Source organism: Gorilla gorilla, chromosome 19 (assembly GCF_029281585.2).
Source record: "Gorilla gorilla gorilla isolate KB3781 chromosome 19, NHGRI_mGorGor1-v2.1_pri, whole genome shotgun sequence".
NCBI lineage: Eukaryota > Metazoa > Chordata > Mammalia > Primates > Hominidae > Gorilla > Gorilla gorilla.
The window spans coordinates 67154656-67167006 of record NC_073243.2 but is presented as its reverse complement, the minus strand read 5'-3'; the positions used below and the strand labels follow the sequence as shown (position 1 = coordinate 67167006).

At 36.1% G+C, this 12351-nt stretch overlaps 2 long non-coding RNA genes across 2 annotated transcripts in view; both read right to left on the bottom strand.

The window, feature by feature from the left end:
• Window positions 1–12351, bottom strand: part of LOC129528145 (uncharacterized) — a 312151-nt gene that overhangs the window by 215098 nt on the left and 84702 nt on the right. The window lies entirely within an intron of this gene.
• Window positions 3284–7090, bottom strand: LOC129528146 (uncharacterized). Its single transcript, XR_010131771.1, has 3 exons — window positions 6778–7090; window positions 5496–5584; window positions 3284–3385 (listed from the first exon to the last, which is right to left on the bottom strand). It is a non-coding gene; the product is annotated as an uncharacterized lncRNA (long non-coding RNA).

The window sequence follows — 12351 nt, the reverse complement described above, 5'->3', positions numbered from 1 at the left end:
AAGCTTTCAGAGTAGAAGACAGACCTCATCAAAGTGGTAGGTCAAGATCAGGTTGGCTCTGATTTTTCAAGAGAGAATTCCTCTAAATAATTTTATTATAGCATTATTATCTAGATGGAAGTAAAATTGGATTTAAATTTTTAATTAATGTTAATTTTCTTTAACTACTTACTATTGCAAGTGTCAAAGAAACATATGAATAAAAGATAACTTCTGATATTCAATCCCAGGTAAGCATAACTGATGGAGAGATGCAAGATGGAGAACATTATGAGTTCACATGCAAACACATTGACTTGGTGGTTACAGCAGGGAGCTCATGTTAAAATCTCAGGAAACATATATATATGTATAGAACCAGAACTTAGATGAGAATTATCTGGAAATGGATATTTGAAACTCATCAGCATAGTTGAAAAGGAAGTATACAGAAAAAAAAAAAAAACAGGACTGAGGTCCCAAAACTGGAACTCAGTAGTATCAGTGACTAAAGAAGAGGAGCCAGCTAAGGAAACAAAAAAGCACTAATCAGAGAAGCAGGAAGCCAAACAGGACATTAGGACATTATTTCATGGAAGCCAATGGAGTAAGACAGTTCAGGAAGGGTGGAGTCACCAATTTCGGATGCTACAGAATCATCAAAGAGAATGAGAACAAAGAAAAGGGCCGTGGGGTTTGCAATTATACACACACACACACAAACATAAACATGTACGTCATTGGTGACCTAGAAAGAATACACATGGTGAAGTTTTTTAAACTGCATACTAAAAAGCACAAAATTTGATTTACACTAGCATTTAAAATGCTGTTTCTATTTCTCCCTGAAAGACAAAAAGCTAGTTTATCTGGCATTTGCAGTATTAATACCTCAACACAACTGCAGCTCTATAAAAAGGGATTTATAACAAGAGGCCTAAGATATTTAAAGTGATTTTATATGATAAAAACATTAGTGGAATATAGCACTATACACAATTACCTCGTATGTGATCAGTGTAGATTATATAAAGGGGTACCTAATGTAATGACAAATTCCACGTCATAAATCTTCAAGCTCACTCCCAACAAATAGTCAAAAGTAAGTATCAAAAATCTGCAAATGCCAAGATCAAGTATGCTGTTTTAGCTTTAATGTAACTCACTACATTATCATTCATTTTGTCAAATATGCACTTCATATTAAAAAGGCTATATGATTCACCAAACACAGTACCCTAAAGAGTTAACTGTGGTTGGAAAAATGTGGAGAGTAAGTGAGAAATCTACGACTATTAACTTAATTACAGAATGGCTTTCACAGGCCTGTAATTTTTTTCCTACTTTTTCTAACAAAGCTAAATTGCTTTATCTCCAACACCACAATAACATCATTAAAGTTAGAAATGAAATTAATAATATTCCAGGAAAATGGCTCTCTTGACCATAAGAATATTTTATGCTCTTTTGAGCAAGAAAATGTAGTCCTGTGACAAAAAGCACTATTTTGGCAGCAAACTTGGCTTCTCCCAGTAGCATTGCTATACCACCTCAGCTAAGTCCTTTAACTTCAGTCATTAATTTTCCTGTCTCTCAAATACAAATAATGATTCTAGCACTATTTACCTCATAGAGTTTTTATGAAAAAATGAGAAATTAATGTAAAAATATTAGCCCTTATAGATTCAATCCATTTTTTCCAGGCTAAAAGTAATGATTACTTACAAATATTAAAATGTTAAGTGTTGGTTTTGTGAAAACAGGCAGCTCTGCTGCCAATTTTTGCACAATGGAAGCTTTAGACCAATTAATTATTAAAAGAATAATATAGGTTTGATTTTTTTGTAGCAGAAAATGCATGGTCATTGCATTCTAATTTACTCTTGTCACATGAATTGTAGCATCTAGAAGGCTGAAAGAAAATATACCATTTTTTCCCTGTTTTAGGCTTGATCATCTTTATAGCAAGCTTATCTTCTGAATTTTCTTTCTTTCCATAACTGCATTAGAATGTTTATGTTAGCTGTCAGACGGGGAGTAAACCCTAAAGCCATAAGCAGCCTGGCTAGCTCAAGGGAACGATGGCAGGCTCCCATTAGAGGGTTCTTATTGTTGGCGAGAGTAATTGTTCACAATCATACTTTAAGACTCCCTGTAACTAAAGGGTTTGTTTTGTATTTGCATGCACTCTAAGCATCCTCCTTACATGAAACATTACTCATCAATGCATATGGTCCATTAACATTTGACCGCTGTCCACATGGCAAATGCTGTATACTCCCTAGGAGCAGGCAAGGGGTTACACAAAGGTTGTAGTGAGTTCTAGGGTCAATAGATCTTCCTAACTGACTTAATTAGGTACTAATTAACCATTAAGAATAAAAGTCTCATTCTGATCAACATTTACTAAACAATTAGTTAAGTCAGTTTGATTTTTGCATTAAGCAACTACTGCTGTGTTATCCCCCTCACCTTTTTAAATAATCCTGGGATGTTTCAGAGAATTACTCAATTATTTTCATTCTTCCTGGGTATTCTCCCTTCAAGAGTCCTTCAAAATGTTCATGCAGTTATCATCATATATATTAATTGCATGCATTTAAATGTTATGGGTTATAACATATTATGCTTTACTTATGCCCTAAATCAGGTCAAACTTTTTTTTCAAATGTTTAGTTGACCTCTACCAACTGCTCATTCCTTTTTCAATCAATGTTTCATCCATTCCAAGCAGTTATTAGAGATAGCAATTGCTAAAAACCTAAGCAGAAACCTCAGAATCCACTGCTGTTCTGTTTTAATTTTCAAAATCTGGAAGCATCTAAGGTATTTTATTATTGCCACATATCATTAAATCTACAGATGTATTTCAAGAAAATATTATTTTAAAATTCCAAACATAACTACTTAACAATCATTGAATCTTCTGTTAGCCTATTGTTTATAATCTATATCAGGTTTTGATTAGTAAGGTATCTAAATAAATTTGGAAACAAGCTTTTATTCGCTTATATAGAACTGAGCACAGAATTGCTGTTTAGTTATAATTTTAATTTAAATACCCTTATATTCATTTTCTGCTACTCTGTAACAAATTACCATAAAACAACACCCATTTATTATCCGAGAGTTCTGTAAGCTAAAAATCTGGCCCCAGCTCAACTGGGTTCTCTGCTCAAGGTCTTATAAAGCCGAAATCAATGGATGAGCTATGTTCTCACTTAGAATCTTGATGAGGGAATAATCCATTTTCATTTCCTTTCAAGGTGTTGGCAGAATCCAGCTACTTGTGGATGTAGGACTCAGGTCCCAGTTTTCTTGCTGGCTGTTGACTAGAGTTGCTCTCATCTCCTATGGGCCACCTTTATGTCCAAAATAGCTCTCTTCACAACACAGCAAATTGCTTCTTGAAAGCGGAAGACAGTGAGAAATAAAAATGCAGTTCTAAGCTCCCCAACCAACTCAACAGATCCCTTCTTGGCAAAGAACCCCTAAAAAAACTTAAAATCGGAGTTCCTGGTCCTGACAGGATGGAAGGTGGAACAGGCCTCCTTATACCTCCTCCCTTACTAACTGCCATTCACAGCTGATTTCGCCCAACAATCTGACTGCTGCCCATCTTTTTTGTGGTTTGGACACAGCCACTGACCAGCATTCCTTCCTGATAAAAACCACTGACCAGGGAGTGGCTCTGTTCAGTCTATGAAAGCTGCACACAGAGGGCCTTCTGGGCCTCTGCTCTACCGTTTGATGTATAGAGCCTGATTGCAATACATTTAAATGTTAAATCTCTACCCAAAGTGAACATGGGGCGCATGTTGCATACATGTTAGCCTACTACGCATGTGTGCACCTCCTCTTCATGAATATTCAGAGATCCTCCTATAATCTGTTGAATATGTATGTTAGCCAACCCATTCAGCATAAATTCCTGTCTCATTCTTCCCTCCCTCAAAGTGCTCCTCTCTGCTTTCGCCAGAGGCTGTGCTTCCTAGCCTGGGAGAGAGCCAGACTGCAGGCTACAACCCTTTATGAGAAATAGTACTCTTTTTTCTAAATTTATGAACCACCTCATTCTTCAGCTGACAAAAGTATCTGCAGCTGCTACTTCAAGTCTTTCAAAAAAAGCTCACTTGATCAGGTGAAGCCTACCCAGGATAATCTTTCTTCTGATTATATTAACATTACCTGATTACATTTGCATATCCTTTCACCTTTAACGAACATAATGTAATCACGGGAATAATATTTGCCAAATTCATGTGTTTTGTCCAGAGTCAAGTGGAGGAGATAACTCAACGGCATGGGTGATATAGGGCAGGAATCACATGGCCATCTTAGAATTCTAATATACTCTAATTTTAAAAAAATTAATAATTAAGACAATGCTGATATTGTTGTTGATGTTACTGTTTTTATTTTACTGGCATCTACTTGAAAAATGACCTCAACTCTTTAGGGAATTGCAAGAAATATAACGGGAAACTTTTGCTGAAAACAACAGTCATGATGGTAAGCCATATTTATGAAGATTGCCTGATTCCTCTTGATATTCTAAACATTATCTTGAAACAAGATTGTTTGGGAGTTGAGACACATGCAGCACATTGCTTGGTCCCTCAAAGTTTTGAATTTATTATTTTTCACTTTCCTATTACCTCTCAGTCTACATTGCTTAGAATAAACACCCCTGAGAATGGCATCATAATGTTTGTGATATGGTTGATGCTCACTATATAATATGGTAACATCTTTATGAAAGAAATTTGCACCAGGCACAGTGGTGCATGCCTATGGCCCTAGCTACTTGGGAGACTGAGGCAGGAGAATCGCTTAAGCCCAGGAGTTCTGGGCCATAGTGCCCTATGCCAGTTGGATGTCCACACTAAGTTCAGCATCAATATGATAACCTCCTGGGAGTAGGGGACCACTGGTTGCCTAAGGAGGGGTGAACTGGCCCAGGTCAGAAATGGAGCAAGTCAAAACTCTCATTCTGATCAGTAGTAGGATCACACCTGTGAATAGCTACTGCACTCTAGTCTGGGCAACATAGTAAGACTCTGTCTTGAAAGAAACGAAGAAAGGGAGAGAGACAGAAACAAAGAGAGAAAGGAAAGGAAGAAAGGAAGAAAAAAGAAGAAAGGAAAGAAAGAAAAAAGGAAGGAAAGAAAGAAAAGAAAAAGAAAGAAGAAAAAGGAGAAGGAGGAGGAGAGGAAAAAGGGAAGGAAGGAAGCAAGAAGGAAGGAAGGAAGGAAAGAAGGGAGAAAAGGAAGAAATATTTGCCTTAGGTTTCAGTAGAAGGAATAAGTGTATGTCTAGGTTTCAGTAGAAGGAATAAGTGTATGTCTTCTGGAAAATTAATTTGTATTATATGGATGTTGACTCATATAACAGATCAAGATTCCAGTTTTGTCTTAGCTACCAGGAAGCATAAAAGTAAATTTATAACATACACCTAGGAAATACGAAGACATTTTGGGTACAATCTTTATTCTAATTTTAATTTATTTTCTTACCTGTGTTTTCTTTTTCCTTTGAACTTCTCTGCTTATTTTTTTAATCTCATGGTTCAACAGGTATCTTTATAAATTCCCTTAATTTTTTTCTGAAATAATCAATTAATATTTATCAAGCATTGTAAATTGAGCAATTTTAAGCACTGCTGCAGTGCTTAAACACTAAAACACACTTTTTAATTTCTCCTTGAAAAAAGAGATTAACTAATGGGTTTGTGAAATAATTAAGAATGCACATAAAAGAAAATTAGAAACGTGTTAAAAGTAACATAGAAATTAGCATGTGTATTAACCATTATAGCATACAACAGTATAACACTTTATAGTATAAATGCTCCTTTTGAATAAACCAAATGCCATCAGGCCTTACTTGTAGTACAGATGAAATCATATGAATTCTAACAAGCACAAATTCCTCATCTTGCTTCTATCTGCTCATGTAATTTCCTAATTCTATTGACAATGTCCACTCCAACTATTTTGAGGAGTTCCCCAAAGGTTGCCTCACCCTCAACCTAGTCTGTCAGCCACAGTCACCATTTGATACATGTTTTTGTGATCTTCTATTTCTGATCTGGCTCCTATTTTTCAACTCTTGTGGGTTACATAGTATCTTAAGGTGTTTCTTGTGATGCTTGGGGTATCCAGACAAGCAATGATTTCTTCTAGTCCTCCTAATCTGCCTTTTTAAATATGATCAAATTGGTTCTGAGGTCATGAAAAGAAATGAAAATTACTCTTTCTAAAACCCTGGGCCATGCTTTCTCACCTAGACAACAAACCAGCACAGCTTTTACTTAGAGTTTACAATCTTAAATTTTCTACTCTACCTTCTGGCCCTCTCTCTCTAAATATTATGGCTAAAATCCTTTTGATAAGATTATGTAGGAGGATTATTCTTATTTATGCTCCTTCATCCTTACCTTCTTGCCCCTTGCCTTTTTGTAAACCCCTGGCCCAACAAAAATACACATCCTTCTTTCTCCAGAAAAAGAAAATCTAGCAAGGCATGTCAGCTCCTGCCTATAGTCCCAGCTATTCAGGAGGCCAAGGTGGGATGATTGCTTGAGCCCAGGAGTTTGAGGTTGCAGTGAGCTATGATCAGGCCACTCTACTCCAGCCTGGGCAACAGAGCAAGACCTCATCTCTTTAAAAATAAATTAATATATATGTATAATCTACTATCATCATTATCTTCATTATTGAGGGTGCACTAAATGGTAAACACACCAAAAACAGTGATTTACAGAAATAGTGAATGCACAGGGAATTAAAAACTTACCCACATTCATTCTGCTAGTAAGTGGAGAGAGGAGCTGAAACTCAAACCTAGGTAGTCAAACTCCACAGCCCGCATTCTTTTTCTGATAGACTACATCAATTTTTTAATGTAAGTCAGTAGGTGCAAGTGGGGTGGTGTAGTCAACCCTTAGTTCCTCTTCAGTCTGTCTAAATATCCAGTTAAATTCACAATCTCTGGGCAGTGATAACCCCATAAATCGTCCTTTTTTAATGAAAAAGAAAATAAGATTCAGAGAAACAAAATGATTTTTCTAAGGTTTAATGCTTAATACCTGGTAAAGGTAGGATTCATTGCCCTATTGGACCAGAACCTTGAAGTCAGATACTCATCTTCACATCTCCCACACTTGCGAAAGTGGCAGCATTTAGAATGCCCTCAAAAGAATGTTGATTGGATTAACGAGTGAGTAGTGAATAAAATTAAGAACATCTGATTCTTAATTCAATGCTGTTTCTTTATACCCCAGTGGACCCCACGATGGCAGTGGTCCAAAAGAGAAGTGTCTCTAGTTAAAGTAGTACTCATCTAGAAAAATATGTTTTTGATACAGGTTTTGAAATCAATGAAGAATGTATTTTTAAAAGTGGAAAATAAATAAATCTTATATGGGTGCAATGGCATGTAAGAAGGTGTGTGGGAAACGTGTATCTGTAAGCGACGTTAAACGTATTTGATTGGCTAAGACCTCGATTGGGTTTAAGTAAGGAAGAACCAGTTGAAGGAAGCCCAGTTTTTTCTAGTTCTGCTTGCATTTATTTATTTATTTATTTATTTATTTATTTATTTATTTATTTATTTATTTGTATTTTTAGTAGAGACGGGGTTTCACTATGTTAGCCAGGCTGGTCTCAAATGCCTGACCTCGTGATCCACCTGCTTCGGCCTCCCAAAGTGTTGGGATTAAGACATGAGCCACTGCATCCGGCCTCGAGTTCTGCTTTTAAACATTAAAATGTGTTGGGAAATTCTGAAGACAATATTATTTTTATTAAGTACTTTTAAAAATATGTGCATAAGACATCATGAAACTAAACAAAGAACAATGACATGTTAAAGTCATGCAGATATTTCAGTAGAGTCACTGTGTGTTTCTAAGTAGGAAAGGCGCGTGATTTAAAAACATAAAAAATAAAAGCCAAACCTCTGTTTTATGTGTGTAAGGAAGGGCTTAGATTTTATTTAAGGGGATTAGCAGTCTACCACTGTTGATTTCACCTTATAAAAGTAATTGTTCATAATCTTATGAGAAATATTTAGTTTAGAGTCGCACACAGTTTCAAATCTATCAGCCGATTAATCTTTTCAACAGTACCAGTTTTTTCAGAGTTCTTTTCCACCAAAAATACATACTAGAGTGCTGTAAGCCTCCTCTTTCTTCCAGCATATACTCAATATAAAGTATTTTAATAATATAGCATGTGATCCGTTGTTACTCTCAGTTCCAAGCAGAAGAAACCAGCACTGGACCTATTAAGCAGAAAATGACTTGTGATCAAAGCATTGGATAGTTCATAGGCTCTCCAGGATGACCAAAGAGAGGACACACAGCCAGAAAAAAATCCCAAAATAATGCTGTGTAATTAATCAAAGAGAAAACTCCTCTGCTGTTGCTGCCAGTGTGACTAGGAGTCAGCTTTACCCAAAACAGTGACATCACATACTTGACCCTGAATAATGCTGCGTGATTACTGTTGCCTGTGGAGATGGGACAGAATTGCCATCATCATATCTGCTCTTATCTTTGGGTGTCATTAACTTCAGATTCAAATCTGTGGTGTCTTTGGCAGAGGCTAGAACGTGTCTTCCCTAGGGAGTCTCCACTGCAATTCCCTTATCAGAGCTTGCTTCTGGCTCCATGTGCATCCTGCAAACATTTCATGAACCACCGGCTCCACTGGATCTTAAGGGCCACATGACAGAGTTTCCTTCCTTTGGGCCTTACTCAAAGTGGCTAGCCTTTTGGGTCACACAGAAAACAGATTTGTTTGTTGCCCCTAAATTCAAACTCACTCATCAAATACTATATCCCTACCTAGTGCTGGGGAATGCAAAGTGCAGATATTGCTCTGCCATTTTGCAGAGACTATCTTGATCATCTTAAAAATCCCTGGGTCTTCACAAAGCACACTTAACTAAAGTGACAGAATTCTGTATTTTCCTGCATTTATCTACTGTCTTCTGGCAAATACTAACAAGCCTATACTTTCCTGGTACTATCAATGTCATTTTGTGAAGATAGTGGGCCCGCATGATATTTTGAGAGATAGTGAAAAGATCAAGTCCTCTGCAAACTATATTGTAGTGTATATAATCAGATACAGCATATCTCTTTGGCAAGATATTGAAGGTATTCTTTCTATGCCAGATAAAAACTATATGTGTGTGTGTGTAAATACAGACATAGATATAAAATTTCCATATTATACATGTTGCTAGAATTATGTTGATATGACCCAGGATAGGGATCACATCTGGAACTGCAGCCACAGTTGGAATTACTTATTACTAAAACTAAAGGACAATTCAACTGTTATTTTCTGTACCAGACAAGTAGATGAGTTTAATGTGGACACAATGGCAGTCACCAATGCCTAAACTTTTAGGTTTTCAACAGCAGGTTCAATTTCTACTATTTTATCTGAGCTTCTGTATTGCTTTTGTTTTACTGTTTGGGTATGGAATGGGAGAGGTTCAGGGTTTCTCATTAGCATTTTCTATTATAATAATTCTTATTGTATGAGTACAGATGGAAAGTCTGCCAGTTGCTTACAATATTAACACCATTTGAAAAGTGGGGAATAAAAACTAGGTTAGGTTGGGGGTTTTGCTGAGCCTAATATAAGATAAACATGGGTGAGATTTTCATTTATCTCCTGACTCCCCTAAGTCCCTTTATGGCAGATACAGTGATAAGTCTTTCCAGGATCCAGCTTGGACCCAGTGTCTAAAAGTCTCTGAAAGTTAGAAATCATTGCCTTTCCCAAATACATTACTATTCTGATAAATAGACACAGTTCTCTTAGGGAAAGCATTAAGAGGGAGGGCCACAGTACACAGTGATGATACTATTAGAGTTCAAACTCAGATTATGTATTCTTCTCTTGGTTCAAGGACCACTAGATATTTGAACTGACCTAGGTCTAGAAATTGAGCGAGGAAATATAAATTTTGGTTGCTTGACTAAGCCCTCCACTTACTACATCTAGAATTTATTCATTTCTATGTTCACATCAGGGATGCTATGATCAGTATACCCACCATTAAATATCCTCATAGGTCCTATCATTCTGATCTCTTTGCTGGTCTTGCTGCTTATTGTAGTTTCCATGGCCCTAGTCGTCTAGCAGTTATCTGCCATTCCTTATGTTCTGGCACCCTGGGATCTAGTATAATGCTGAAATAAGGGAGGCCTTTTTAGCTGCATTATCAGGTACAGACATCTCTTTTCTTCAGGGTACACCCCATGTGGCACGTTTTGGAGATGCTGGGACTCACCTCACTGTGGTATTTCTCAATGCCTGAGATGATACATACTGGGCACTCTAGAGAATATAACAGGGATAGTTGCACAGCCCAATATGTTAAATCCTCTTCAGGATTTTTTTCCTCTACATTATACCAAAAAATTTGAGTTCAAGGTAAAGTTAATCAAACTGAAAAACAAGAAAGAAAAACTACATCAAATTGCTCAAGCTACCTCAGTGGCACAATAACCAAGCACCAATTTGGTAAGACAATGAGAGAGAATGAGATATGTAAATACACAAACCTTATGGAAAAAAGTAAATTACTAAATTAAATTAGTCATATTGAAGCAAGTTTCTTTCCAGATTTAATTATTTCAAAATAACCTGTCTGATAAATGAACCATTGTTCCTTTCATGGTATCATTGACGCTTTGTTTCATAGGTAATTTATATGATGTCAGAATATTTTAAAAGTTAAAAGCATTTTCAAATTCCTACACTGTGTGTGTGTGTGTGTGTGTGTGTGTGTGTGTGTGTGTGTTAGAAAGAGAGAGGAGAGTGTGTGTGTATGTGTGTGTGTATTCGTCTTTAGGAACTCAAAATGCACATGTACATAAAGCAAATTGTTTAAAAATAATTGAAACTTGTTTTGTTGCAACACTACAGCCTGATAGGAAATAAAGTTAGACAGGGCACTTGGAGTGAAAGACCTGACATGAGAAGAATAAGACTTTATTTTAATTCTAAAGTTTCGTGATGTGAAACTTTCTTTTCTTTTTTGTTAAATTAGTGTTATCTACTAACAGTTATATCATTTTTCACATTCTTTTCTTGTGAATTTATTATCTCATGCAGATAATCTTACATATATGTATATGCATGTATGTATACATGTATATATGTTTATATATGTATAGAAATTCATTGATTTATGAGAATCCATTAACATTTCCATAAAAATTTTGTCTAAGCTGAGCATGGTGGCTCACACCTGTAATCCCAGCACTTTAGGGGCCCAAGCCAGAAGGATCGCTTAAGCCCAGGAGTTTGGCTTGGGCAGCATGGTGAGACCCTGTCTCTAAAAAAATTAAAAAATAAAAATTAGCCAGGCACGGTAGCACTCGGAGGCTGAAGTGGGAAAATCACTTGAGCCCAGGTGTTCAAGACTGCAGTCAGCTGTGATTGCACCACTGTACCCCTGCCTGGGTGCTGGGTGACAGAGCAAGACCCTGTCTCCAAAAACAAAAAAACAAAAAACTCAATTTAATCAGTAGTTGTGTACAATATTATATGCTCTATAGTTTACTAGATGCTATAAAAAGAAAGGAAGGAAGATACAAAAGAAATATTCCTTGTGGGGTATGTGAGCGTCTGATATCAGGAGTTAGGCACATTAAGCTATTAGGAAAAACATATTAAATAATAGTAAGTGACTAGGTGCAAAACGTACTACAGACAGGAGAGATAAATGTAAGCCAAAAAAGTTAAGCAGCATTTTGGGGGGACATCAGGATTTGAGATGGAATTTAAAGGAAGAAGGAGTAGGACTATTCAGAGACTACAGAAGAAGGCCTTAAATTCAGAAAATGAATTTATAAAAGAAATCCAAATATGTAGACAACCATTAACCTAATAATGATTTAAAAACAAATTAAAAACAGTTTATGTCAGTGCTAATGTTTAGTTTGTTAACACCTGTGACTAATTTAAGTGGCCTTAGGGCTTGTAGATAATTTTTTTGGCTACAATTGAGTAACAACTTAGTCTCTGATGTACATAAACAGAACAACCCCAGGGAAAACTTGGCATCATCCTTAGTGCACAGTAGGCATTAATAAATGTCTAATCAATTAGACTAAAGATGAATAGTAGTTATAAAGCATATTTGAATAAAATAATGCTTGGTTTTAGAATTCTTTTAAATATTGTATTATTAGAATGTGAAAGGCAGTTACTAGACTGTCACTGGAGAATTTTTATATAATCCCAAAATAACAATACTTTAAGAAAAATAAAACATTTTTGTTCATTAGCTACAGGATTCTAGAGTTGATATTACATTAAAGCGATGTTATAACAATTTTGA